Source organism: Lepisosteus oculatus, chromosome 14 (assembly GCF_040954835.1).
Source record: "Lepisosteus oculatus isolate fLepOcu1 chromosome 14, fLepOcu1.hap2, whole genome shotgun sequence".
Classification (NCBI taxonomy): Eukaryota; Metazoa; Chordata; class Actinopteri; order Semionotiformes; family Lepisosteidae; genus Lepisosteus; species Lepisosteus oculatus.
Window position 1 is genome coordinate 55,450,244 of NC_090709.1, and position 27,974 is coordinate 55,478,217.

The following is a 27,974-nucleotide window of genomic DNA, read 5'->3' on the forward strand; positions in this document are numbered from 1 at the left end:
TCTCCAGGAGAGCACCTTGCACTGCTCACTGAGCTGATGTATGTGCCCATTTCTCAAAAATGAAATATCATCTGAACTGATTTTTTCTATTTTAAATGCTTTCCTACTCTTTTAATATTTCAGTTAAATCTTTTATTTTGAAGTACTTTCCATTGATATTAATCCTAGTCCCGATGAACGATTCTGGGACATGGTGTACCTTGAATAATGTTCTTATAGGTTTCAGTTTGGAAAAGTGCGCTCTCCAGAAGCTACCGAAACTTCTAATGGTCGCACAAAGCTTAATGCAATAGCAACGTTTGGGGTTGAAAAAGAATATTACTTGCCATGAATACGAACACTGTTACATGAGGTGCGGAAGGACTATTTTAGCTCAGATCATCAATTTATCTTACATTTCTACTCCATTAATATCGCTATTGAGTGCTAAAGGTAGGTCCTGTCAATACTTCATGAGATCTTCTTAAGAAAACTTAAAAAAATATATTTCCAGTGCTGAACAAAAAGTAAAAAATACCGATTATGTGCAACTGATAAAATCTCTCTTCCAGGGATGTTGTAGCCACATGCAAATTACTTTATCAGCTTTAAAAGTTTCTTTTGCATTTATAAGACTATCAGCATGACACTCAAAACATACCTGTATTCAGTAAGCACTGAGTCTGCTGGCTGAGCAAGTTGCCTCCTCACACATAATAGCAGTCCTGAAGCTAAGATAAATTAAGCAAAATTGCTTTTATTGGGCACTTTTCATATCCGATGAGCTTGACATCTCCCAAGGGTGACGGAGTTCTTTTGCGACAGTGCTTTTCCCTTTTTTCTTCTCTCTGTACTCTGATGGAAAAAAACGAGAAATCATGTAAGGGAAAAATGTATTTTTTTTCATGGAGAAAACATGCACCAGGAAATGTTTTGTTTTGAAGAAGTGATTTAACATGATACATGACCTAATTTACTGGAGTAAATGCTCACACTGCAAGGTCTGCTTTGCTACAAGAGAGAAGTAGAGTGAAGATGTCATAATTTCACTGCATTGTTGAAGAAAACATTTTTTCTTTGAATTCTAAATCAATCAGAATTTCAGAGTGACACACAAACCCTTTGTCTGTTTTAAAGATATGATATTTTAAAACTGATAAAAATGTAGAAAACACATTTCTCACTTAGAAATTTTAGATGGGGTGGTGTATTACTAGTATTGCAGTGCTGAACTCACCATGGTGCAATTCGGTTACATGATTGGCCAGTGGTTTAATGGATAACGCATCTGATTTTGCATCATGAGATTGTAGGTTCGACCGGATTTGTGTGATTTTAAATCAGGCTCCTCAGAAATAGATGTCCATTATGTGAATGAACCGCACCTGAAAGCAAACGTTGGGTCGGGTTTCCTTTCTTTCCTGCATGAAATAGCAAATCGTTACAAAAAGCACCAGCTAATGTCCAATAGCGTTGGTCATTTTAATTAACATGAATATACTGTAAGGTCTTGGTACATGGGAGTGTATTTCATCCACAATTTAAAAAAGGGCAAATAATATTTATTTTATTTAATACAAAAGTCACCTAAAACTCTGTAACTTTCAGGTTAGCTTGAACCTGTAATAAAAAAGGGGCCTGAAACTTCCATTCTGTGATGTAACTGTCTCTAGAGTCGGACGTGATGTTTCACGGATGTGCAGTGTGCCTTTTCTCTTGTCGTGTTCAAAATGACTTGTTGTGTAATCTCTTGAATGCGTGTTCTGTACTGCTCTGTTATTTCATTTAGATCATCTATGTGGTATACAGATAAAACTGGACTGCATGGTGTAATTTCTGGGTTCAGCAGAAACACATCAACCGATCTCAACATGATTTGAGCACACAACCTTCTGATGTGGTGTCAGATGTGCTACCATTGCGCCACAAGGTCACTCCTTAGAAGTGCTTTTAATTCCCCCAAGGAGAAAAATCAGCGTCCCTGAAAAAGTTTTTTTTTCATTCTCTCCTGCTCTTCCAACGAGGGTCGCTACTTCCCAGACCACAGATTATTCTTCCTGTCCGGCTCTAACACAGAGAGCAGACACACCGTCTCCACTAATGTGTTTACTACATCTATAGATCTGACCCCCTACAGCCCTGAAATTCCTGGACAGGATCCCATATTGAGCAGTATTTCTCCCGTTGTGAACTTACAGTGTGTACACAATGCACTTTATACACAAAGTAAGTGTTTTTGTAACTCTAGGACGTTTTGTGAAAATGTTACTGGCATGCCAAAATCGCCCCTTCAACTGAACAGTCCCACCCCCGTCAGTTTTGGATAAAAATAGTTGTACTTTATCAATGGTCAGATAACTACACTAACCCCGAATTCACAGTTACTACATCGGACTGTTTGATGTGCAGGAGGGCTATCCGTCCAGGAACAGCATGTTACATAGTGTCTATGTTTTGGGGTGACAACATTATTACGACCTTATTTGCTCAGTTGGACCAATGCCTTGAAGTAGTTTATCCTTATACTTACAATTGTTATATAACTAGGATTGTAGTTATAGAAGTTTGTACTTTCTGTTGGTTTTACAATGATTTCTTAACGATTCAGAACGTAGCGCAATTGGTCAGGTTGGGGTGCTTTTAAAGCGGAGTTATGCCGAGGTTGTGAGTTCAATCATCACGTGGAGTAGTTTCTGTTTTCAGCTACAGAAACTCGCTGTTGAAAGTCCGTTCTTGTGTTGCTTTTTCCGCTCGATGGAGCTGTGTTAATGCAGGCACACCTGCTTCCACGTCAAGTTATTTTATTGTTGCTCACAAACCAACACACTGCAGACACCTCTGATATTGTCAATGCTTGTGGGCCACATGTTCCTGCTGTCAGCCTACCATGTTCATGCACATCTAGAAATATTACTGTTACAGTATAGGAGCGAACAAACAAAATGAAAGCACACCAAGTTTAAAAAGGTCAAAATGTGTCAAAGCCCTTCCTCAACAAGGATGGGGTTCAAACCTACTTGTGCAGAGTATAATGTATTAAGAAGTTATTGCTTTAACCACTAGGCCACCTCCATACACACTTTAGCCCCTTCCGGACATGAGTTGGCTCTTTCCCCATGCTCGAGGGTAATTTTCCTCTTCCACCTACAATTTCAACATTTACCTTGGGAGATGTCAAACCACAGAGCCTGTGCTGCGCTTCAGTGCCAGCTGTAGTGGACACCCCGTTGAACATAAAAAGCAAATTGAGCTCCTTGGACATAAGCCATTTCTCGTCACTTTGCTCAGCGAGCAGGCTCAGCGCACACTGAATGCAGGTGTCTCAGAGCAATTGAGATGTGTCCAAGTGGCTGTAAAAGGGATATTTGATGCCAGTGCCATGGCTTAGTTCTCCGACAGTAGGCGTAGCGGCGCGCCGGTTGGAGTATTCTCGGTCGCATTTAATGGCAACGTCATGGCAACATCAGCTCAAACCACCAAATGGAGACGGGCGTGCTGACAAGCTGACCCTGCTGATGCAGGATTAACACTAGGCTGCGAGAATGCTGTGGCTTAGTTGGTTAAAGTGCCTGCCTAGTAAACAGGAGATCCTGGGGTTGAGTCCCAGTGGTGCCTGTCTTGCCACACAGTTTATCATTATGGACAGCAACATGCTTCTACATTAAATTTAATGGAAGTGTTCATTTAATTTTTGGAACAACTTGTTTTTAAAAAAATCCATACAAATTGCGAAAGATAAAATACCCATCTGTTTTGTCGGTGCAGAGGTATTACTGACAGCTGGCAAGGAAACGAAAACGATTTTTTTGTCTTTAGCCAAAAACCTGTGAATGTAGAAGAAAGGTGATGTGCGTTAGTTTCTATGGCACAGTCAGTCAGCGTATCCTTCAGTTAAACATAACGTTGGTAAATCAAAAGTCCCCAGAGACGCATTTCAAATTAATCTGACCTCAACACCGTCTCCCCTAAATGTGATGGGGTTTCTTTGGATGTCCTTAAGCATCCTGATAGTTGCAAAGATTTCAAACTTTTGGCACAAGTCAAACTACAAGAAGTTAATAGTTGAGCACCTAAGTCAATATCACCGGGAATGTGACTATGTAAACTTAAATAGTATTCAAAATATTGCAATTTTGTTGTAGTTTAAAAATATATTTTACCTGGGGATCCTCAAATGATGAGGGTAGAAAAGAGAACCATTCGACACCATCAGGAGTGCTTAACATGTGATAAAAGTGTTTTTTAATCACAAAGTGAAAATAGTGAATTTGTCTTTCACTTAGGCGTTCATCAAAAGCTCATTAAACAATGAAGGAGAGGCTCGTGTTCCGAATTCTCTTCGTGTCTCATTGTCTTGCTTTGATTTTTAAAATGTACACTGTTAACTATACACTCTTCCTAACATGATGGTGGTGGTGGAGGGAAGTCCCCATTACCTGTAAAGCGCTTTGAGTGGAGTGTCCAGAAAAGCGCTATATAAGTGTAAGCAATTATTATTATTATTAATTATTATTATTATGATTAAAGAGACGAGTTTAGTTCAGAGGTAAAGCATCTCATGCATCATATGAAGCTCTGTTTTCTATCACCAGCGTCTCCACTCTGGATTTCTCTTTAAGCGCGATATCTTTTCTGTGATTTCTTTTGTTTGAATTCCCTCATGTGTGAATTTCAGCGCGACACATAAACTTGTTTGTCTGTTTTAAAGAGATGCAATTTTTAAAACAGACAAAATGAAAGACTTATTAACTAAATACACATAGAAAACGTGCACCTAATTGGGAAAATTTGGACTGGGGCGATGTATTATTGTAGCGGCGCAAGCTCACAGTGGTGCACTTGAGGAATGCGGTACAAGGGCCATTGGATAACGTGTCTGATTACGGATCAGGAGACTGTAGGATCGTAATGCTCTTAAACCCAGTACCATAACCGTAGTGTGTTCAGTCCTACACAACCTTTCTATCGACTGAATAAGCCTCTTGTTCCATCTCCATCTTCTTCCCACACATTCCGGCTATTTTAGCACCGTTATTGTTGGACCACAGTCACAGATAAGTAAGGGACACTATTCCGAAGAACCTTTCTTAACATAACCTTACATTTGGCCGTACAATACAATTTTCTGTACCCTCAAATAAAAAAAAATCTTACTGCTTTCTCCTGAGAAACACAAGTGTAGTGTCAAATCACAATAAATAATACAACAAATATACTAAATTAACACCCAGATATGACAACACACAGCTATGACAGAACACATTGAAGACTTAAAAGCCCTTTAAATTTTTATTTCCTTAATTTCCATTCTCTTCCCTCCCCAGGATAACTGAAAACTAACTATAATAGACTGTATATGCATTACTTGTAATACAGCGACTAATAAAGATATACATGGAACTTAATTATTAATAAATAACACTTTTATTAATAAATACGTGTAATGATAACATTCATTGTGAATATTTGTGGTGTCTGGAAAGCAATTTTAGTTAAATATAATAATAATAATTTTCAAGCAAGTGGTGCATAACCTTGTTACTTAATGAGTACATTATTTCCATTACATTCAAGACAGTTCTAATGTGATCAATTGTTCTGCTTAGTCCGCTACTGAGTTGCTTAAAACCTATGAAGAGGTGGTTTAAGCTAGACTCCTAATGCCGTAACATCTAACGGGCAGCAGCTGTTATTTTAGGTTTGTTGCAATTGAGAACAGGTTTAGTACAGAGTTGCTGACAAATTTCAGCAGAGTTTATTGAATATAAGTTTATTGCAATTGACCCATTGTAGCTACCAATCAGCAGCAAGGAAAAACAAACTTCACTTGTGCCTGTCAAAAAAAAGGAAAAAGAGTAGTAGTTTATGTGGTAATTTCAGGTACTGTACAATGTAAGAACTAATGTTAACTACTCCCATAGTAATGCGTGGGGTCCTATCAATAGAAAAAAAACAATTGTTGTAACCCGAAAATACAACAAACACAAAACAAGAAGTCTTCCAGGAACCTAGGTAAATCCCGGTAGTTGTCTCACAACTACGAAAAAAAAAAAACAAACGCAACAACTTCAAAAGAAAAAGAACATTAAAAACAAATCTGGGGAACAACAAAAACACAGAGTCTAATGCGAGAGCTTTTTCAAGTCTTCAGTGCTCCTCTCGTCTCAGTAGACCTCTCTCATATATTTGTGTACAGGTCAGCTGAAGATACACAGCTGATCGTAATTTAAGTAGGGAGCTGCGTCAGCATGCATGGGCTTCAAAGGAAAAAGTCAAGGTTTATTCCATGCTGAAAAGAGAAGGAAACACAATGTTTCAGCTGTGGAGCCTTATTTGATTGTGACTCGAAGTAAACCTTTACTTCTTCGTTTGATGTTAATTTATCTTCATCAGATACCTGATAGTATCTAAACTTAACAGTTGCTTTCAGTAGCTAAAACTCTAGGTGAGGCTTGAACTCACAACCTCGGCATGACTCCGCTGTACACTACTGTATAAGTACCAAACACGGACCGATTGCGCCACTGGAACTGTGCAAGGTATGCAGAAACACAGGGTGAAACCGGTTTCGGTTGTGGATCCATCTATACATGGGGAACACTAAAATAGCAAGGAAAATACAAGAAAAGAAACTGAAAGAATTGTGCTAACAGCAAAGGGGGACGGAGGGAGGTGGTCGGACAAGTAAATCAGCCTGGCAGATTATTTGTATCGTCATTTTTTGAGTCAATCAGCAAACAGATTTCTCTTCATGTGCCTTAAACTGTGCAGTTTGTATCTTCGTTGTAGATAGGTTTCTTCAGAAGTCCAGTAAACTGACAATAATGGAGAACTAGCTGACGCACCCCGTCGTGAAGACCCTCTGTAAGGTGATTACACGTTTCATTTTCAAGTCGCCTCCTTTACACGCAATTGCAGCCCGGACACTGAGAGAAAGCAGGAGAAATGGCTTCAATTTCAACGTGAAAGCACAGTACAGGCTCGATGGCTTCACATCTCCCATCAATCAAATAAAATTGCAGTAAAGCGATCTAAATATGACTCTGAAGTACTGGGAAAGATGATTATTTTGAGCGTGCCTCCCAGGGTCTGCTACGAGGCTGAAGTTACAGTAGCTTCTTATTCACCAGCTTCTTATGCGTGTTTTTTGTTCCACCTTAAATGGTGCTGCTGTGATGTTATGTCACCTTTCGCCTGTAGATGGCTCTCTTCAATCAGTACTAATCCGGCTGGAATACTGTAGACGTCTTCACTGAAAGGGAATATCCAAATAGCGACTGTCCAAATTATATTTTTGTATGGAAATATTTCAGAAAATCGCAAACCAATTTTAAAAACTCACCACAACACAGACTTACACTGGGAAAAGGTGACTGCACTTTCTGCTTATTGCTACGGCCTTCCCCCCGATTATGAAAATGTCTCACAGTTCTGACACCGCCGTGTGAAAGACAATGTAACAGACTATCAAAATCCTGAAGTACAAGAAATTTTAATGCACCAGGTTTTTAAATATGACCCTCTGATCCTGGCATGTCAGAATACATTTCAAAAAAGTATGGCACCAATTGCACGAATTGCAATGGCACAAATTGTTGAGAATATCACTGACCTTGCCGATATTTGCAGGGGATACGAATGTTTTGCACATGTTGAACTACAACATTTAAAAATTTAGCTTCTTAGTCAATATCACTGGGAATGTCCAATAATGACGAACATCAGTAGCTTCAAGGAACCTTAGACTCGCACATGGAGTTTTATCTTCAAATGGAGGGTGGGAGAATTTATTTGTACTCTCGTTGCTCATTAGCTAAACTATTTTAAAAATATAACACAGATTTGTTCGAGAAACTTGTAATCGCCTTAAAAAGACAGTCTTCTTGAAGATGTGCACCAGCTAGCTCTCCACTGTCAATTGACAGGACTTTAGAAGAAACTGTTCTCATACAACCAACATACAAATTACACATCTTAAGGAACAAATCCGTGTACTAAATAACATAAAACTGTCGCTGCAAATTATCACCAAGCTGTTTTATGTGTCTGACCACCTCTTTCCTACTTTGCAGCGAGCACAAAGCTTTCTGTTTCTTCATCGCTATTTTACTGTCTCTTTCCCCCATGTGGAGATGGATCCACACCTGAAACTTTAGGTCAGTTCCTGTTACTCTGTCCGATTGAAAGAGCTGTATTAAAGGCACTCCCATCTCTGCAGGAAAGTTATTGCTGCTCTCAACACAATATACTGCAGCCAAATGTGATAGCGATACTGTCACTGCCTGTGGGCCACGTGTTCCTGCTGTCAGCCTATTATGTCATGTTCATCCACACCCAGAAACATTACTGCTGTAGCACAAGAGTTATATAGGCGCAGTCCATAGACCAAGAATCTCTTAATCTCAGAACTGTGGGTTCAGCCCCCACATTGGGTCCCTCTGTGTCAATTTCATCCCCCCAATCCTCCTAGCATGACCTGATGGCGTAACAGTGATACCCAGCGTAATTCAGCTTTCTTTCCACTTGATTCAGATTTAGATCTGAAATCATCGGCCGAACAAGAGTTTGTCTAAATCGAGGGAGATCTGCTCACAAGCAAGTATTAAACACTTCAGCATTTTCTGTTCGAATACCACACTTTGTCAAAACACTGCCGCTTCTTAAGCTTATAAGTAACGGTTTTTGAGCACGCATTGTATTGTTAATGCTTATATTAAAAAAGCATAAATTCACATAATGGAATTTGGACTGAACATAGTAGTCCAGCCCCTTTACAACATTACATACCCACTGATTAAAGCTTAAAACTACAGCAGCAGGAGTAACAATAATGACAACAACATGTTTGGAGTTCGGCATTTCATTTATTCTGCGGAAACATCGTATCGGAATGAACTGCCCGAAATAAAAGAGTAATTGCGGCTTCAGATCGTTTTTACAGAGCATTGCGTTGTTCTGTTCATGCTGACTACACGCTTTAGATATGTCATTTACTGCAAGCGTTGCTTTTCCAGGTTTTTCTGAAATTCCTCGTTTTTGAGCCAGCTCTAAAATATTTCATTCCCGTCGCTGAATACATCGTGGAAACGGTATTTGCAACGGAATGCTGTCACACATGAAACCTTTTTGTTATTCGGTTCTGAAGTTTGAAAACGAAAATAAAACGGGGTTCACTTCATAGGCTTGAAAGAAGTCCAAGCAGCATAAAAACCCGCGAATTCACAGAAATTGCATTGTGCTGCACCTTTCTTCTGCTGCTGTTATAAATCAGCCTTAAACACCTGAATGCATACCTTACTGCTGCTAATCACATTCACGTATTTACGAAGCTTTTTTCTGTCTGTTATGTTTTTGCTAAGCAGTTTCTCCGTTTTCCTCGTACTGTGATTGTCAGCGAGCACAACAAGACTGAAACAGTGTAAAGGCAGGTAAAAAAAGACAGGGTAAAACGCCTGATTGTCGGGAGTGGGATTTGAACCCGTGCCTCTATTTGGAGAGCGAAACACAAAGCTTAAAAGACACGAAGCTGTGAATTTGCTGTTTAAAACCGCTCGACTATCCTGAAAAAATGTGTGCCGATTGCACCAGTCGCATCCGATTTTCCGTAACTTTAGGACGATTGAAACAACTGGACGAACACAATTTGTGGCGTTTAGCATGACATGGAAAACGGTACCGGAGCATTCGGGTCCGGACTACCAGACTCAGAAACAGTTTTTACCCCCGCACTATCAAACTATTAAACTCCCAGCCTCTCTCACTCTCTCCTCACCTCTCACCTGTGATCTGAACCTCACAGTGCCTTCTTTCTTACCAAAAACCCAAACACACATTGAAAATCTACCTCTACCATACATGTCAAAAGCTCACTCCCCATCATTTCTATCCCTTTATTTCATTCTTTTGATGCATGTTTTTGCACATAACCTGTTACCTTTTTGTTGTTTTGCACACTACCTGTTGTTGTTTTTTGCATATCGGCTGTTGTCTCTGTCTTTCTTTTATTATACAATTGTATTGTTGTTGTGTTTTTTTCTTTGTACTACTTATGTCCGAGAGCTAGCTAAATAGCATTTCGTTATACCATATACCTGCGTATGAGTATAATGACAATAAACTTGAACTTGAACTTGACATAGTCTTGCAGGGCAGTATATTATTTTATCGTTTACTCGTTTAAAAAAACACGGTCTTCTCGTATGTTAGTCAGAATTTTTGTGCTTTCGAACGTTACTTTCACCCGAGTTTTTTTTTTTTAAGACTTTGAAACTAAAGCAAAGCTGTGACAAACGAAACAGGCACGGTGGGGGGTTGAAACAATAATCTTCGATTTACGAGACCGACGCAAACAAGGGGATAATGTTGTTCAAATTATTGTTTTCTGAATCTGGTTTACATCGCCTGGAGGCAGCAACAACAATAAAAGGGATACTTAACAAGGAGATACGCTGTAGCAGTGCGACTCCAACAGATGCTCCTGAAGAGGCTGGAGGTTTAAGCCAGCTCCTTAGAGCGCTCGGCCGCGTTACTCATGACAGCGACTCTTCAGCTCTTGTTGTTTGACCTAGTGGTTTTATAAGGCGTGGAAACAACCGCAACTTCGTTTTCTGAGATGCTTTCTCTCACGTGGTGAAATCTCGACCTCTTTGGCATCTCTGGCTATAGTTCTTCTGTAGAGCACCTCTGCTTATAGTGCCCTTGAAGTCATTTTATTTTTACAGGAAGACGCATTCCCTCACGATCTCCCCTGTTTTAGAAATGCTTCATAAGGCGTGTTTGATTCAACGGACAAACAGTACACCAATTGTACAATGCAGATTTATGGGGCATTCGTACTGGATTTGAGTGGGATTCTTAAATATTTCTTGCAAAGGTATTCAGACTTTCTTGAACCTATAATAAAAAAACAGACCTGAAACTCCCTAGCTTCCAATCTCTGATGTTGCTGTCCTTAAACTCGGACGTGATGTTCTGCAGACGTGTGCATAATGTCCTGTTTTCTTACAGTGTAGACATCTTGCTGTTCACGCTCCGCATTCATCAGCTTTGTGCATTGTTAGTCCGCACCTGTAACATGTAATGTCAGCCGTCCCCTGTTCTTCTATATCTCTTGCATGACTGCGTCCTGCTGTTGGGCTTTTGTTTGTAAAATACACCATATATTCCTGCCTTCTACTCTCGTTCTGTTGTCTCGCGATGTCTACTCACTATACTACATTTAGCATGACTTCTTGTGGCAGTTGAGCTCAAAGCTGTAGATGATCTTCATATTTTACCGCAGTAACCAGTCCCAAACGTAGTACACAGTACACACTTTTTAAGTGAAGTCAGATTGTTAAAAAATTAAACCAGCGCCCTGTCACAGAAACGTACCCCAGTCTCCCTTGCAACAAGCGGGGGTACTCAGCACTATACTAACGAGGAGCGCTTGTCTGCAGCTGAGCGTCAGCTCTGTTTACTGTCAGCAGTCATTGCATCGTTTCCAAAGACTTTTTCACCTGCTCTCAGCTTTTAAAGACGGTCATAAACGCTCAAGAAGTAATTCATGTCAGTTGGAAGTCTGTTTCTGTTGTCTCAGCTCTTGATAAAGAAAAGCCGTGCGTGGGAGACTCCCTCTCTGAAGAAGTTTGCCGTCACTCTCCGAGGGAGAAGAGCCATCAATCACCGAGGCAACCACTGAGACAGTTAACATTAAACACGTGAAATGCGAGATGTTGTGATTTTTTCCCCGCTTAAGGCTTCTATCGTTTCTACTCTAACGAGAAAGACCTCTTTATTAGAAGTGAGATTTTAACAAACGTCTCCAGGGTTAACTGCGACCTGAACGCAACGCCTTAGACCACCAGCCATCTTGCCTGTGGTACTTAGAGCAGCGCTCAATAAAAATGATCAGAACCCGAAAGCGCTTCTTATGCGGATCAGTATATTCCGATTCCACTGGTTCTGCAGAAGAAATAAGAAAAGCTGAACTCAAACCACTGTGGTGCCATTACGGATACTCTGCGGCTGCTTTAAGATCTACTCACACCGTGTTGCCATTATGGCTACCTAGTTAAAAAAAAAACTTATCGTCATCTTTTTGAACGTGATTATTAGACACCCGTTAAATCTCCACCGAGGTTTCTTGAGAGATCGTTCAGCGAGCGAGTATTAAAAAACTACGTCGCTTCCAACCTCTGCTCTCACTGTAAACTCGGACGTGATGTTCTACAGATGTGCAGTGTGCCTTTCCTCTTGTCGTATTCGAGAGTACTCACTGTGTGAGCTCCTCACTGCGTGTTCTGTACTCTACTGTGATTTAATTTAGATGATTACGTGGAGTAGAGTGACAAGATCTACTTGAACATTTTCGGTTTGTGAAATGAAACACTAAATACACTACTGTAAATACAAGTAATGGACATTTAAAATAACCACAGTACAGGTAGAAGAGTGAAAGATAAAAGACTATTTAGAATGACATTCACAATAGACTTAAGAACAGCACTACTGCCCGAACAGGGACTTGAACCCTGGGCCCTCAGATTAAAAGTCTGATGCTCTACCGACTGAGCTATCCGGGCTCTGAAATAAAGTCGACACTGTCGGGATCCTCGCAAGTCACCTGTCTCTTGTGCCGAAGAGTAGTCATACCGGACCCGTCTGGAATGACCACTGACAGACTTTATCATGAAGCGACGGCACCACTCCCAGTAGAATGAGTGAGAAATACAGCATGACATGGGTAGTTAAGGGGCTCCCACAATCCATCTTTCCTCACATTACTGATTTTTTTCAATAGCATTTTGACCTTTTTTCACATTCACGGTGATTGATGGCTCTTCTTCCTCGCAGGTTGACGGCAAACTTCTTCAGAGAGGGAGTCTCCCACGCACGGCTTTTCTTTATCAAGAGTTGAGACAACAGAAACAGACTTCCAACTGACATGAATTAATTCTTGAGCGTTTATGACCGTCTTTAAAAGCTGAGAGCAGGTGAAAAAGTATTTGGAAATGAGGAAATGACTGCTGATAGTAAACAGAGCTGACGCTCAGCTGCAGACAAGCGCTCCTCGTTAGCATAGTGCTGAGCACGTCGTGTTCTCTTTCTTCTTTTACTTGTTTACTTTTATTACTTGTTCTTAGTGCTGAGTACCCCCGCTTGTTGCGCGGGAGACTGGGGTACGTTTTCTGTGACAGGGCGCTGGTTTAATTTTTTAACAACCTGAGTTCACTTAAAACGTGTGTACTGTGTCCTACGTTTCGGACTTGTTACTGTGGTAGAATATGGAGATCATCTCCAGCTTTGAGCTCAACTGCAACAAGAAGTCATGCTAAATGTAGTATAGTGAGTAGACATCGCGAGACAACAGAACGAGGGTAGAAGGCAGGGTTATAAAGTGTAAGGGCGTGATCTGTGTAGTTAACAAAATAGTTAAAATAATATAAAAACTTCTCTAAATTTAGATACACAACATTTATGGCGACCAGAGATGAGTGCTTGACGGATTCAAAGCGAGCAGAACACTGCTGATTTTAGTTCTCTTGCTGGTAGAAACGAACTTCTGAATTTTCGGACTTTTCGTTTAGCTTGCGCCATGGAAGATATGGCAGCCACGCCGAGAAGCTTTGCTTATGCTCAGCTTTTTCCACCATTTCTACTGAACCTCGGAGCTCCGTATTTGTATACGGAATACAATATATGGATGGAGTCGTACAGATTTTTTTAAATAGCCAGTGGATCTACAGAAGCTCAGGATGCCGTGAGACGGGCTAAACTACTGCACTGTATCGGGGCTCCCATGCATCGGATTTTCGCCAACCTCCCTGGAGAAAAAGTTACATATGAACAGACTGTAGCTGCCTTAGACGCTTACTTTACACCGCGGAGAAATGTGGTTTTGGAACGGCAAAAATTTAGGCAGAGAACTTAGTCTCAGGACGAATCTGTTGTTGCTTTTGTGACTGCACTAAGAGAACTGGCTAAATCTTGTGACTTTGGAGTATTGGAAACTGACATGTTAAGATATCAACTTGTGGAAAAATGTGCACATAAGAGACTATAAATTGCTGCAGGAGGAAGGGCTGACTTTAGAAAGAGCTCTTACAGTCGCTAGAATTCATGAAGCAGCTCAAGCAGAATCAAGAATGCTTTCTGACCACAGTGACAAAGTGACACTGAACGGGGCGCTCGCTCAAACTTTACAAACAAAAGCCGAGCAGCAGGATGCAGTCATGCTAGAGAAATAGAAGAACAGGGGACGGCTGACATTACATGTTACAGGTGCGGACTAACAATGCACAAAGCAGATGAATGCGGAGCGTGAACAGCAAAATGTCTACACTGCAAGAAAACAGGACATTGTGGACATGTCTGCAGAACATCACGTCCGAGTTTAAGGACAAGTATCCCTTTTATTGTTGTTGCTGCCTCCGGTTTACATTTGGCGATGTAAACCGGATTCAGAAAAAAATAATTTGAACAACCTTATTCCCATGCTTACTCGAAGGCGCGGTGGCCAAGTGGTAATGCGTCGGTCTCGTAAACCAAAGAGCGTGGGTTCAAGCCCCACCCGTGCCTGTTTCATTTGTCACCGCTTTCCTTTAGTTTCAAAGTCTTAAAAAAACTCGCAATGTAGGGATCTCAATAGTAAGAGAACATAACTTTCGCCAGTGATAAGTATTCTTCCATATCCTGCCTTGTTTTTTAGTCGACAAAGCTTATCTCTCTTTACACCCATCTTCCGAATGGTCGCCTCAGCATTGGGAAGGAACGTGTGCTTGGTACAGCCCCCGACTTCATGGTCTGATCACAAACAGATCTGGTGAGCCGTCAGTCCAGGTTGGAAGTAACGTTTGAAAGCACTAAAAATCTGACTTAGGAACGAGAAGACCGTGTTTTTTTATACGAGTAAACGATAAAATAATATACTGCCTGCAAGACTATGTCAAGTTCAAGTTCAAGTCCAAGTTTATTGTCATTATACTCATACACAGGTATATGGTATAACGAAATGCTATTTAGCTAGCTCTCGGACATAAGTAGTACAAAGAAAAAAACACAACATCAATACAATTGTCATCAACAAAAGAAAGACAACAGCCGATGTGCAAAAAACAACAACAGGCAGTGTAAAAAACAACAAAAAGGTAACAGGTTATGTGCAAAAACATGCATCAAAAGAATGAAATAAAAGGATAGAAATGATGGGGAGTGAGCTTTTGACATGTATGGTAGAGGTAGATTTTCAATGTGTGTTTGGGTTTTTGGTAAGAAAGAAGGCACTGTGAGGTTCAGATCATAGGTGAGAGGTGAGGAGAGAGTGAGAGAGGCTGGGAGTTTAATAGTTTGATAGTGCGGGGGTAAAAACTGTTTCTGAGTCTGGTAGTCCGGACCCGAATGCTCCGGTACCGTTTTCCATGTCATGCTAAACGCCATAAATTGTGTTCGTCCAGTCGTATCAATCGTTCTAAAGTTACGGAAAATCGGATGCGACTGGTGCAATCAGTACCAATTTTTTCAGGATAGTCAAGCGGTTTAAAAGCAAATTCACAGCTTAGTGTCTTTTAAGCTTTGTGTTTCGATCTCCAAATAGAGGCACGGGTTCAAATCCCACTCCCGACAATCAGGCGTTTTACCCTGTCTTTTTTACCTGCCTTTACACTGTTTCAGTCTCGTTGTGCTCGCTGACAATCACAGTACGAGGAAAACGGAGAAACTGCTTAGCAAAAACATAACGGACAGAAAAAAGCTTTGTAAACACGTGAATGTGATTAGCAGCAGTAAGGTATGCATTCAAATGTTTAAGGCTTATTTATAACAGCAGCAGAAGAAAGGTGCAGTCTTTGTGAAAATTCGCGGGTTTTTATGCTGCTTGGACTTCTTTCAAGCCTATGAAGTGACCCCCGTTTTATTTTCATTTTCAAACTTCAGAACCGAATAACAAAAAGGTTTCATGTGTGACAGCATTCCGTTGCAAATACCGTTTCCACGATGTATTCAGCGACGGGAATGAAATGTTTTAGTGCTGGCTCAAATGCGAGGAATTTCAGAAAAACCTGGAAAAGCAACGCCTGCAGTAAATGACAAATCTAAAGCGTGTGGTCAGCATGAACAGAACAACGCAATGCTCTGTAAAAACGATCTGAAGCCGCAATTACTCTTTTATCTCGGGCAGTTCATTCCGATACGATGTTTCCGCAGAATAAATGAAATGCCGAACTCCAAACATGTTGTTGCCATTATTGTTACTCCTGCTGCTGTAGTTTTAAGCTTTAATCAGTGGGTATGTAATGTTGTAAAAGGGCTGGACTACTTTGTTCAGTCCAAATTCCACTATGTGAATTTATGCTTTTTTAATATAAGCATTAGCAATACAATGCGTGCTCAGAAACCGTTACTTATTAGCTTAAGAAGCGGCAGTGTTTTGACAAAGTGTGGTATTGGAACAGAAAATGCTGAAGTGTTTAATACTTGCTTGTGAGCAGATCTCCCTCGATTTAGACAAACTCTTGTTCGGCCGATGATTTTAGATCAAAATCTGAATCAAGTGGAAAGAAAGCTGAATTACGCTGGGTACTGGGTATCACTGTTACGCCATCAGGTCATGCTAGGAGGATTGGGGGGATGAAATTGACACAGAGGGACCCAATGTGGGGGCTGAACCCACAGTTCTGAGATTAAGAGATTCTTGCTCTATTCTTGCTCCAGCAGTAATGTTTCTGGGTGTGGATGAACATGACATTATAGACTGACAGCAGGAACACGTTGCCCACAGGCAGTGACAGTATTGCTATATTTGGCTGCAGTATATTGTGTTGAGAGCAGCAATAACTTTCCTGCAGAGATGCGAGTGCCTTTAATACAGCTCTTTCAATCGGACAGAGTAACAGGAACTGACCTAAAGTTTCGGCTGTGGATCCATCTCCACATGGGGGACAGTAAAATAGCGATGAAGTAATGTTTCTGGGTGTGGATGAACATGACATAATAGACTGCCAGCAGGAACACGTGGCCCACAGGCAGTGACAGTATCGCTATATTTGGCTGCAGTATATTGTGTTGAGAGCAGCAATAACTTTCCTGCAGAGATGGGAGTGCCTTTAATACAGCTCTTTCAATCGGACAGAGTAACAGGAACTGACCTAAAGTTTCAGCTGTGGATCTATCTCCACATGGGGGAAAGAGACAGTAAAATTGCGATGAAGAAACAGAAAGATTTGTGCTCGCTGCAAAGTAGGAAAGAGGTGGTCAGACACATAAAACAGCTTGGTGATAATTTGCAGCGACAATTTTATGTTATTTAGTACACGGATTTCTATTCATGTTCCTTAAGATGTGTAATTTGTATGTTTGTTGTATGAGAACAGTTTCTCCTAAAGTCCTGTCAATTGACAGTGGAGAGCTAGCTGGTGCACATCTTCAAGAAGACTCTCTTTAAGGCGATTACAAGTTTCTCGAACAAATCTGTGTCATATTTTTAAAATAGTTTAGCTAATGAGCAACGAGAGTACAAATAAATTCTCCCACCCTCCATTCGAAGATAAAACTCCATGTGCGAGTCAAAGTTTCCTTGAAGCTACTGATGTTCGTCATTATTGGCATTCCCGGTGATATTGACTAAGAAGCTCAATTTTTACGTGCTGTAGTTCAACATGTGCAAAACTTTCGTATCCCCTGCAAATATCGGCAAGGTCAGTGATATTCTCAACAATTTGTGCCATTGCAATTCATGCAATTGGTGCCATACTTTTTCGAAATGTATACTGACATGCCAGGATCAGAGGGTCATATTTAAAAAACTGGTGCATTAAAATTTCTTGTACTTGTACAGGATTTTGATAGTCTGTTACATTGTCTTTCACACGTCGGTGTTAGAACTGTGAGACATTTTCATAATCAGGGGGAAGGCCGTAGCAATAAGCAGAAAGTGCAGTCACCTTTTCCCAGTGTAAGTCCGTGTTGTGATGAGTTTTTAAAATTGGTTTGCGATTTTCTGAAATATATTCCATACAAAAATATAATTTGGACAGTCGCTATTTATTTGGATATTCCTTTTCAGTGAAGATGTCTACAGTATTCCAGCCGGATTAGTACTGATCGAAGAGAGCCATCTACAGGCGAAAGGCGACATAACATCACAGCAGCACCATTTAAGGTGGAACGAAAAACACGCATAAGAAGCTGGCGAATAAGAAGCCAACTTAAGCCTCGTAGCAGACCCTTGGAGGCACGCTAAAAATAATCATCTTTCCAAGTACTTAAGAGTCATATTTAGATCGCTTTACTGCAATTTTATTTGATTGATGGGAGATGTGAAGCCATCGAGCCTGTACTGCACTTTCACATTGAAATTGAAGCCATTTCTCATGCTTTCTCTCAGTTTCGGGGCTGCAATTGAGTGTAAAGGAGGCGACTTGAAATTGAAACGTGTAATCACCTTACAGAGGGTCTTCACGACGGGGTGCGTCAGCTAGTTCTCCATTATTGTTAGTTTACTGGACTCCTGAAGAAACCTATACAGCGAAGATACAAACTGCACAGTTTAAGGCACATGAAGAGAAATCTGTTTGCTGATTGACTCAAAAAATGTCGATACAAATAATCTGCCAGGCTGATTTACTTGTCTGACCACCTCCCTCAGTTCCCCTTTGCTGTTAGCACAATTCTTTCAGTTTCTTTTCTTGTATTTTCCTTGCTATTTTAGTGTTCCCCATGTATAGATGGATCCACAACCTAAACCGTTTTCACCCTGTGTTTCTGCAGCGTCAGTCTGTATGAGGAGCATGACTTGCACAGCTCCAGTGGCGCAATCGGTCAGTGCGTGGTACTTATACAGCAGTGCACAGCGGAGTTATGCTGAGGTTGTGAGTTCAAGCCTCACCTGGAGCAGTGTCTTAAGCTACTGAGAGCAACTGTTGAGTTTAGATACTGTAAGGTATTTGATGGAGATAAATTAACATCAAACGAACAAGTAAAGATTTATTTCGAGTCACAATCAAAGAAGGCTCCACAGCTGAAACATTGTGTTTACTTCCATTTTCAGCATTGAATAAACCTATACTTTTCCATTTGCAGCCCACGCATGCTGTGATGCAGCTCCCTACTTAAATTACTATCAGCTGTGTACCTCCAGTTGACCTGTACACAAATATATGAGAGAGGTCTACTGAGACAAGAGGAGCACTGAAGATTTGATAAAGCTCTCGCATTAGATTCTGTGTTTATGTTGTTCCCCAGATTTGTTTTTAATGTTCTTTCTCTTTTGAAGTTGTTGCGTTTGTTTTTTTTTCTGATTGGTAGCTACAACGGGTCAGTTGCAACAAACTGGCTGCTGAAATTTGTCAGCAGCTCTGTAGCAAACCTGTTCTCAATTGCAACAAACCTAAAATAACAGCTGCTCCCCATTAGATGTTACTAAAGTAGGAGACTAAGCAGACGAAGTGGAACAATAGATTACATTGGAACTGTCCTGAATGTAGTGGAAATAATATTGTCATTAAGTAATGAACAATTGCTTTCCAGACACTACAATTATTCACAAGGAATTTTATCAATACATATTTTATAAATAAAAGTGTAATATCTTAATAATGAAGTTCAATGTTATCTATATCAGTAGCTGTATTACAGGTAATGCATGCATAGACTTTATTATACTATAATGAATTTTCAGGTATCCCGGGGAGAGAACTGAAATGAAGGAAATACATATTTAAAAGGGGTGTAAGTCTTAAATGTGTTCTGTCACATAGGGGTGTTAATTGAATAGATTTGTTGTAATATTATTTGACTCTACACTTGTGTTTCTCAGGAGACAGCATTAATATTGGGGATTTGCGGATACAGATAATAAGTTGTACTATACAGGCAAATGTATGGTTACCTTAATGAAAAAAACTCTTATCATTACCCTTTTCAACATTATTATTTAAGACAGTCTTTCAGAACAGTATTCTCGTATTAGTGGCTATAGTCTAATGATAATGGTGGTGAAACAGGCGAAATGTGCGGAAAGAATTGGAGATGGAACAGGAGACTCATCCAGTCGATAGAAAGCTTGGGTAGGACTGCACAAACAGCGTGCCAGTGCTTAGTAGCATCATTTAAAAATAATACGTGGTTTAACAATATCAACTGCTCTTCTGTGAGCTCAGCTCGACTACTAGTAATACATTGCCCAAATTTTCAAATTAGATACATGTGTTTTCTACGTGTATGTAATTGGTACTTTTTTGTTTTAACTGATTTAAAATATAATCTTTATAAAACAGACAAAGGGTTTATGTGTCGCGCTGAAATTCACACACAAGTAAGGAAAAATATCGCGCCCAGGAAGAAATCCAGAGTGGAGACGCCGGCGATTGAAAACAACCACATACAGCCTGTATGTGCTCTACCACTGAACGAAACTTCCGACAACTACTGTATCTTTATCTGCAGCACTTTCTTTTAGGAAGAGTGAGGAGTCTACAAGCCTAGAAAATAAGACAACTAAGTGAACGACAAATTTTCACTTTTTGATTAAAGAACATAAAAAACAGCTTTCTTCCAGCCAAATTCAAACCAGAGAACAAAGAGTTCCCAGCTGTTTCCACTATATTCCTCCGCTCTTATAACTGAGTTATCGAAAACACAGGAAGCCCACCTTTTGTCTTACATAAAGCACAATGTAGTGCAGCGGTCCTATTTATTTAAAATCCAGTTCGAAATCAAATCTCATTCCCATAGTCCTGTTTAGTTTGAATTTAAGCAGTTGTAGCAGCAATGCTTGGTAATAAGACAGAATTAAGCGTTGCTGTGCTTTCCTTAATGAGGCCCCATCTCACTCTCCATCTCTGTGGTGCAGCCACAGAGAAAGTATTCATGCAGGCTGATTTAAGATGTTTTCTTTTGATAAGGGACAGCTCCCAAACGGGGATGCACTTAGATAAGCCTGGCTATCATGGTCAATGGTCATCCATTGGCGCCTATCTGTCTAGGGAGTGCCAAATGGACATCTGGACTGCATTCCTAAGTGTCAGGAGTAAGTGACTCATATCTCACCTTGATCAACCAATCAGAGACTGGCAGGGTGTGGTAACACCATGTGGGTCTCCAATGCCCGCCAAACTCTCAACCAATCAGAACACATCTGTGTCTTGGTCAAAAAGGGAGCGCAAGCTCAGATCAGGGCTCTCCTTGGCCATTTTCGCGCATCCTCAGAGACAATCACGTGACAAAGGCTGTTGTCTGCAAAGGGACTTGGACTTTGTTCTAAGTGCGGGGCCGAGGATCCCGTACGTACTCAGAATTCTACCAACGTGAACGCTCCGCTTGATCAACGGCAGCCCACAGTTGGACCCTCGTCGACAACCTGAATAGCTTATTCAGAAGCAGCGCTGGACCGGGAACAAACCAGCTTCTTCCTGTGCAAAAGAGTGACTTGTGAGGACTAGCCTTCACACTGCATAGAGTGCATAGTGCATAGAGACTTTCTACTAGCCAGCCGGACAGCTGGTAGATCCCCTCGGAGCAACGACTGCCCTGCGCGCCGCAGTCAGATTCCTCCGCCCGTCCTACTCCGAGCTGCACCTCGACTGGTTGGCCGGTAGCCAGAGGATGCCGGGACAACGCCCATTGGACAACCGCTGGGACCGAGGCTGCAACAGAGCCTGTCACCTGGTTTGGTGTTCGTGCCGGGAAATTCCAAATCCATACACAGTGGATAAGTAAACCCCGTTCTACATTGCGTCTCGAGAATTCAATTGTACCTCAACACAAGTTGTTATCAATTTAATTCATGAGTAATGTATTTACTTCCGAGTTTAGAGTAACAGTGGGTAATAACACTGATTAGCGATTTGGTAACCGAACGATATATATTGACATATATTCTCTGTTGTGTATCTCTTTGTGTTTGCATCTCTTCGAGATTATATACTTTGTATATTGATAACCCTCACAGTAAGGTCTGCTGCTCGTATCCAGGCAGACTAGTATATGTTTGGTGCACAATTTATATGAATAAATGTATCTCGTGTATTGAACCCGTGTGTGTGCGTTGTTAGTTGTTCTGACGATTGATTTTCTAAAAACCACAACGAACAACCTCGTGATTACTGCTACAATTAATAATTGTCTCAGTAAACCCATCAAACCTCTACACTTGTATAGTATAATTTATTATCTGTACCCGCAAATCCCCAATATTACTGCTGTCTCCTGAGAAACACAAGTGTAGAGTCAAATCATATGAAATAATACAACAAATCTATTCAATTAACACCCAGATGTGACAGAACACTTTTAAGACTTTAAGACCCCTTTAAATAAGTATTTCCTTAATTTCAGTTCTCTTCCCTCCATGGGATACCTGAAAATTCACTATAGCATAATAAAGGCTGTGCATGCATTACCTGTAATACAGCTACTAATAAAGATAACATTAAAGTTGATTATTAAGAAATCACGGTTTTATTAATAAAATATGTTTTGATAAAAGAAGTCTTAATAGAACCTAGGTAAATCCCTGTAGTAGTCTAACACCTACAAAAAAGAAAAAAAAAACAGAACAACTTCAAAACAAAGAGAAAAAGAACATTAAAAACAAATCTGGGTAACAACAAAAACACAGAAAAGTGAGTGCTTTTTCAAGTCTTCGGTACTCTTGCAATTAGTCACGAAACAAACGAGAACTGCAGCTGTACACTTGAGACAGGACGCTACTGTATTAATTTTGTTTAACACTCCAGTCGAACAAGCCGACATGTCACTATTGCTAAATCATTACAAAAGACGCCAACTAATGACCAGTTTTATTTTTAACAGAACTTTACTGAAAGTTAAACTTATAAAACTACCTGAGCAAATAAATACAACAATTATTGTTCCTCTGACCTTCTCAGTATTTCTTTTTTTAAATTAATACATTTATTTATCCACAGTGTGCCTTGTGCTTACTTTTCAGAACTCTCTCTCCTGTGTCAGTAGGAGCTTACATTTCAAGTTAAGTTCTTTAATCAGTTCCAATATCTTCCTTTCAAAGTAGGGAAGAGCAAGCTGGCATGTTGTTTTGCCTGTGGTTATTCTTTATGACTATATCTTCTGACACCTGTGCACAATCCTACAACATTACAAGAGAAGCAATATAACAGGAGTCATAAAAATGCAAGAAGCCACTTTGAACAATCTTTCGGAATTGTAAAACAACTAACGCTTTGCTTGGCTGTCATTTGGTTTGTATACCAGTCCATCAAGAGCCAGCACCATCATCATCAGGTCATGTGCAGTCCTACACAACCTTGCGATTGACTGGGATGAGCTATCTTTTCCATCTCCATGGCATGCAGCACACTCTGGCTGTTTCAACACAGTCATTATTGGACCACAGTGCACTGTCTCTTCTGTCCTGTGGCTATCATAATCACTTTTAAGAAGCCAAGTTTTTTTCTTTAACATGTGCTTGGGTGCCACCCATTTCCTTATTATCCCTGCTTTCCACTGATAACCACAAATACAGAGACCCATCACAATAAAATACTTAGCAAATCTATTCAGTTGACTCCCAAATTTTATAGAACATATTAAAAGCTCCCACTCTATTTATATAACCATTTGCTCTGTTCTGTTCTCTTCACTTCCTAGCATATCTTAAAGCTCACAGCTACTAGTAATGATTGACATTAAACATAAATAGTAAACGACACTTCTGTAAATACACACATCAATAAACTTCATTATTAATAAATATGGTATGAGTGTAAAGCAATTTTAATTAATATTCCAATACATTTCCAAGCAACGGATTATTTCCACTATATTTGGGAGCCTTCTAATGCAATCCTGCGTTACACCAAGTACGGTGCTAAGCCAAATGAAGACAGTTTAAATTAGTCCGCTACTTTAGTTACTCTGGAGTGCTGCAGTTGTTACTTTGTGTTCATTGCAATTGAGAACAGGTTAAGTTCGGCACTGCGGACTAAGCACAGCAGGAAAGTTTGTTGCAATTGGACTTAAGGTGGAGCACAAGTTTAGACGGCATCTGCGTTCTAAGCACGGGTTGAACTCCTGTTAGTATGCTACTTTCAGTTCGATGCAATTGACCCATAGAGTTTGCCCTAATAAGGTCTGAATGAAGCTTAAGCAGAGCCAACCCATTGCCTTTATAACTTCCATTAATCTCCACCCATCTTCCCTCGCTCACTTTTGATCTTTCTAAGACAAGCATTTAACTGGAGTTCAGCCCAATGATACTGCTGAGAACCAGAGAAAAAATATAAATATATATTGTAACGCCCTCGCCTGGTGGTGAGGAGGAAGCGCCCCTAGGCGTGCATAGTACCGCTGGGCATGCTGGGAGTTGTAGCCGGGGAGAGTCTGAGGGTCAGCACGGTGACCAGCGGCTGACCCTACCTGTGTAAATAATGTTCTAGTAGTTCTAGTGCCCTGTGTAGTCTTATAAGTGTATAGCGTGTTGTTAAGTAATTACCACCCTAAAGATGTGTACGTGTTCTGTCAGTCTCCTCATGTGCATGTATATGCTGTGTTCGGTTTTGTGGTTGTTAAAGAATAAAGCTATTGCTTGGTTTGTTAAATGCGTCTCCACTGGTCCTTTGTTCTGAGAAAAACCTGTAAATGCTACATTGGTGTCAGAAGCGGGCAGGATGGAAAAATCTTGGCAGACATTAGCCGATTCTGTCAAGTGCTGTCTGACTCTAAAAGAGACAGAACCCATCGGCAGCGCACATAGGGAGCCTGAGCAACTCCTGGGTGCGACAGGTGGCCACAGCCCTTACCAGGGCTATCCAGTAGTGGTCCTGCCGGTAGAATTGGGGCGACTGCCTGCTACTCCCGCCCAGTGGATGCCCCAAAGAGAAGATACCCTCCCTGCCGGAGCTGACCAGCGATTCCCACACCGACGGAGGAGTCCAGCAAGGGGGAAGAGAAGCCAGCCCATGCAGCAACCCCCGCGGAACAGCCCCGCACGCTTTTTGCGACCGCAGCGGGAAGAGACGACACTGAGCCCGGTTCTGCTGGGCACCCAAACCTCGCACTCCGTGATCAGTGTCGGGGTACGGGAACGGGTCGGCTCAGCGCGGGGACGGCCGCCCTTGAACACCTCAACCCCCTCTCCGGAGAGCGCTGTGAAGACCGGCACCCCTCACACCACTGTGGGGCGAGTCGGCTATAGCCTGTACCTCCAGTGCCAAAATGAATCGAGGACCAACCCTGCCTGGCCCTGCTCGACACGGGTTCATCGGTAACCCTACTCCGGCTGGGCATCCTCCCCGACACCGAGGGCACCAACCCCCCAGGATGAGAGGCCTCCAGCCTGCGGCTAAGGACTGTGATGGGACAGCTCGCCGCAATGCGGGGGAAACAGGTGCTTGCCTTTCGTCTAGGTGCAGCGATGGTGCGCCACCCCTGCTACCTCGCACCCATCCAGGAGGACTGCATTCTGGGGCTGGACCTACTGCAGCGAGTGGGGGCCAGTTTGGACTTGGGCCGGCAGGAGTTGGTGTGGCAGGGGGAGCAACTTCACCTGGTGGAGGGCAGACCCAGCGAAGGCTGAGGGACGCGGGCTTGCCGGAGCCGGGGGAAAAAGAGTCAGTGGCGGCGGTGGCAGACCGGGCCTGTGAGCTGGGGAGCGAGCGTGCCGGATCCTGCCCCCGAGTCGGCCGGGGGGCCAGACAAGGCAGCGGCGGTTGCGTGGAAGCGAGGCGCGGCGTTGAGGACCTCTACCAACACGACATCGAGACTGGTGACCCTCTGCCATCCGCATCCCACCTGGACGCATGGCTCACGCCAAGCGGACCGCCTCCAAGGAAAAGATCCGGGAGATGGCCCCAGCGGGAGTGATTAAGCCCTCCGCGAGCCTTTGGCGCCAGCTGTACTGGTCCAAAAAAAAGAAGGCTCGTGGAGGTTCTGCGTAAACTACCGCAAGCTGAACGAGGTCACCTGGAAGGATTCCTACCCCCTGACGAGGATAGACGATGCCAAGGACTACATCACCTGGTCGACCGGGTTCAGCTCCCTTGACCTCCGCTGTGGCTACTGGCAGGTACCACTCGCTCGAAGCCTCTGGCAGTTTACTGCCTTTGGCCTGTGCAATGCCCCGGCGACTTTCAAGAGGCTGATGGAGAGGGTGCTGGCATCGGTCCCGTGGAACCAGTGTGTGCTGTATCTGGACGATCTGCTGGTTCATGCCCAGGGTTTCGACCAGGCCTTGACGAACCTCCAGGCGGTGCTGGTCTGCATCCGCCGTGCTGGCCTGAGGCTCAATCCCCGCGAGTGTGAGCTCCTGAGGCAGGAGGTGACATTCCTGGGACATGTTGTTGGACTGTGAGGGGTGGCTACAGACCCAGGTAAGGTCGCCTAAATGAGGGGTTGGTCGACCCCCCGCACTGTCGCGGAGCTGCGCAGCTTTCTGGGGTTGGCTTCGTATTACCGGAGGTTTGTCCGAGACTTTGCCAGCATCGCTCCCCCGCTGCACCGCCTCACCGATAAAGGCCGCCGTTTCGACTTGAACTCGGGCTGCGAGATGGCTTTCAGCCGGTTACGTGAAGCTCTGGTGGGGGTCCTCGTGCTGGCCTACCCCGATCCGTGGTTACCGTATATCCTGGATACCGACGCGAGTGTCTCGGAGTTGGACGCGGTGTTGGCGCAGGAGGGGCCAGATGGGGAGCGGGTAGTTGCCTACTACAGTCGGGTTTTGAATAAGGCTGAACGGAACTACTGCGTGACCCGTCGTGAGCTGCTGGCGGTGATGGTGGCGGTCCGCCACTTCAGGCCGTGCCTGTTCAGGACCCAATTCCAGTTGAGGACCGACCATATGTCCCTCACCTGGCTGCTCCACTTTAAGGAGCCAGAGGGGCAGATGGTGTGATAGATGGAGGTCCTGCACGAGTGGTGCACGGCCAGCCGGGCGTGGGGCATTTCGGCTGTAAAAAAACTTCTTATTGGGGTCTTTGCCACTGGGACATGGAGCGGTATTGCTGAACGTGTGCGATGTCCTGGTGGTGGTGGACTATTTTACAAAGTGGCCGGAGGCCTATGCCCTCCCGGACCAGAGTGCCCCCACCGTGGCCGATGCACTGCTGGAGGGGATGTTTGCCAGGTTAGGGGTGCTGGAAGAATTACACAGTGACCAGGGGCGTAACTTCGAATCCCAGGTCTTCGCCAGAGTGTGCCAGCGCCTGGGGATCTCTAAGACGCGGACCACCCCGCTGGATCCCCAGAACGACAGGTTGGTGGACCGGTTCAATCGGACTTCAATTGGTTTGAAGAGTTCTGCTGTGTTTTTGTGGTTAAGGCGATGGACATGAAGTCCATCGGGGTCTCCCTGCGCAGGTTCAAGTCCTGCTGACTACGACAATCTCCTTATGTCATCGTGTGCCTGCATAAAAATGGAAACGCACTGCTCTACTTTTAAAGCGCAAAATTGCTTGAAACCGCTGCCTTGGAAACAAATTCTTCAGCGTCCACGAATGACATTTCGCAGCTGAAAGCAGATAAGGATGCTTTTAGTGTTCGTGTGTCTTGTGCCCTACTTCCAGCCCTTGAAAACCTAATTAGTAAAGCTGAAAGAACCGACTCCATGGGTGTTGGTCGTGCACAAGGAGGAGCTGTGACAATAGCAGAGAAGGAGAGAGAATGGCGCAGATGGAAACTCGTTTTCATGCGCTCCTCTGGAAGGAATGAAAATATATTTATGTCTTTATTTAGTGGTTTCATTAGTGACAAAGACTAAACTTTCTTGGAAAAATGTATTTTATGTAAACCATGTTTGCTATTAATTCAGTTAGGGCTAGAATATGTTCATTGTCTTCCAATGAAAGAAGGGTTCCTTTTGCCGTAGTCGGGTTGACATTAGAAGCTTGCCACGCCCGGACCGTTACACCAACGCATTAGCATGTTAAAGCGATTTCATTGAGGAGCCTAGCTTTCTTAACTAGTAAGTAATGTACTTTTGGAGGGGGGAGGTGTCTTTCGCTGGAAATCTTGCCCCCTTCTACTTTGAAAATACCTGTGAAACC

The 27,974-nt window shown here is 42.5% G+C and overlaps 3 non-coding genes across 3 annotated transcripts; 2 read left to right on the plus strand and 1 right to left on the minus strand.

The window, feature by feature from the left end:
- Positions 1-12,469: 12,469 nt before the first annotated feature.
- On the minus strand, positions 12,470-12,542 carry trnak-uuu (transfer RNA lysine (anticodon UUU)). The gene has a single exon. It is a non-coding gene; the product is annotated as a tRNA-Lys (tRNA).
- A 1,924-nt stretch (positions 12,543-14,466) lies between these two features.
- trnat-cgu (transfer RNA threonine (anticodon CGU)) lies at positions 14,467-14,538 on the plus strand. Its single transcript has one exon. It is a non-coding gene; the product is annotated as a tRNA-Thr (tRNA).
- Positions 14,539-18,755: 4,217 nt separating this feature from the next.
- trnai-uau (transfer RNA isoleucine (anticodon UAU)) lies at positions 18,756-18,849 on the plus strand. The gene is made up of 2 exons: positions 18,756-18,793; positions 18,814-18,849. It is a non-coding gene; the product is annotated as a tRNA-Ile (tRNA).
- Positions 18,850-27,974: the final 9,125 nt, after the last annotated feature.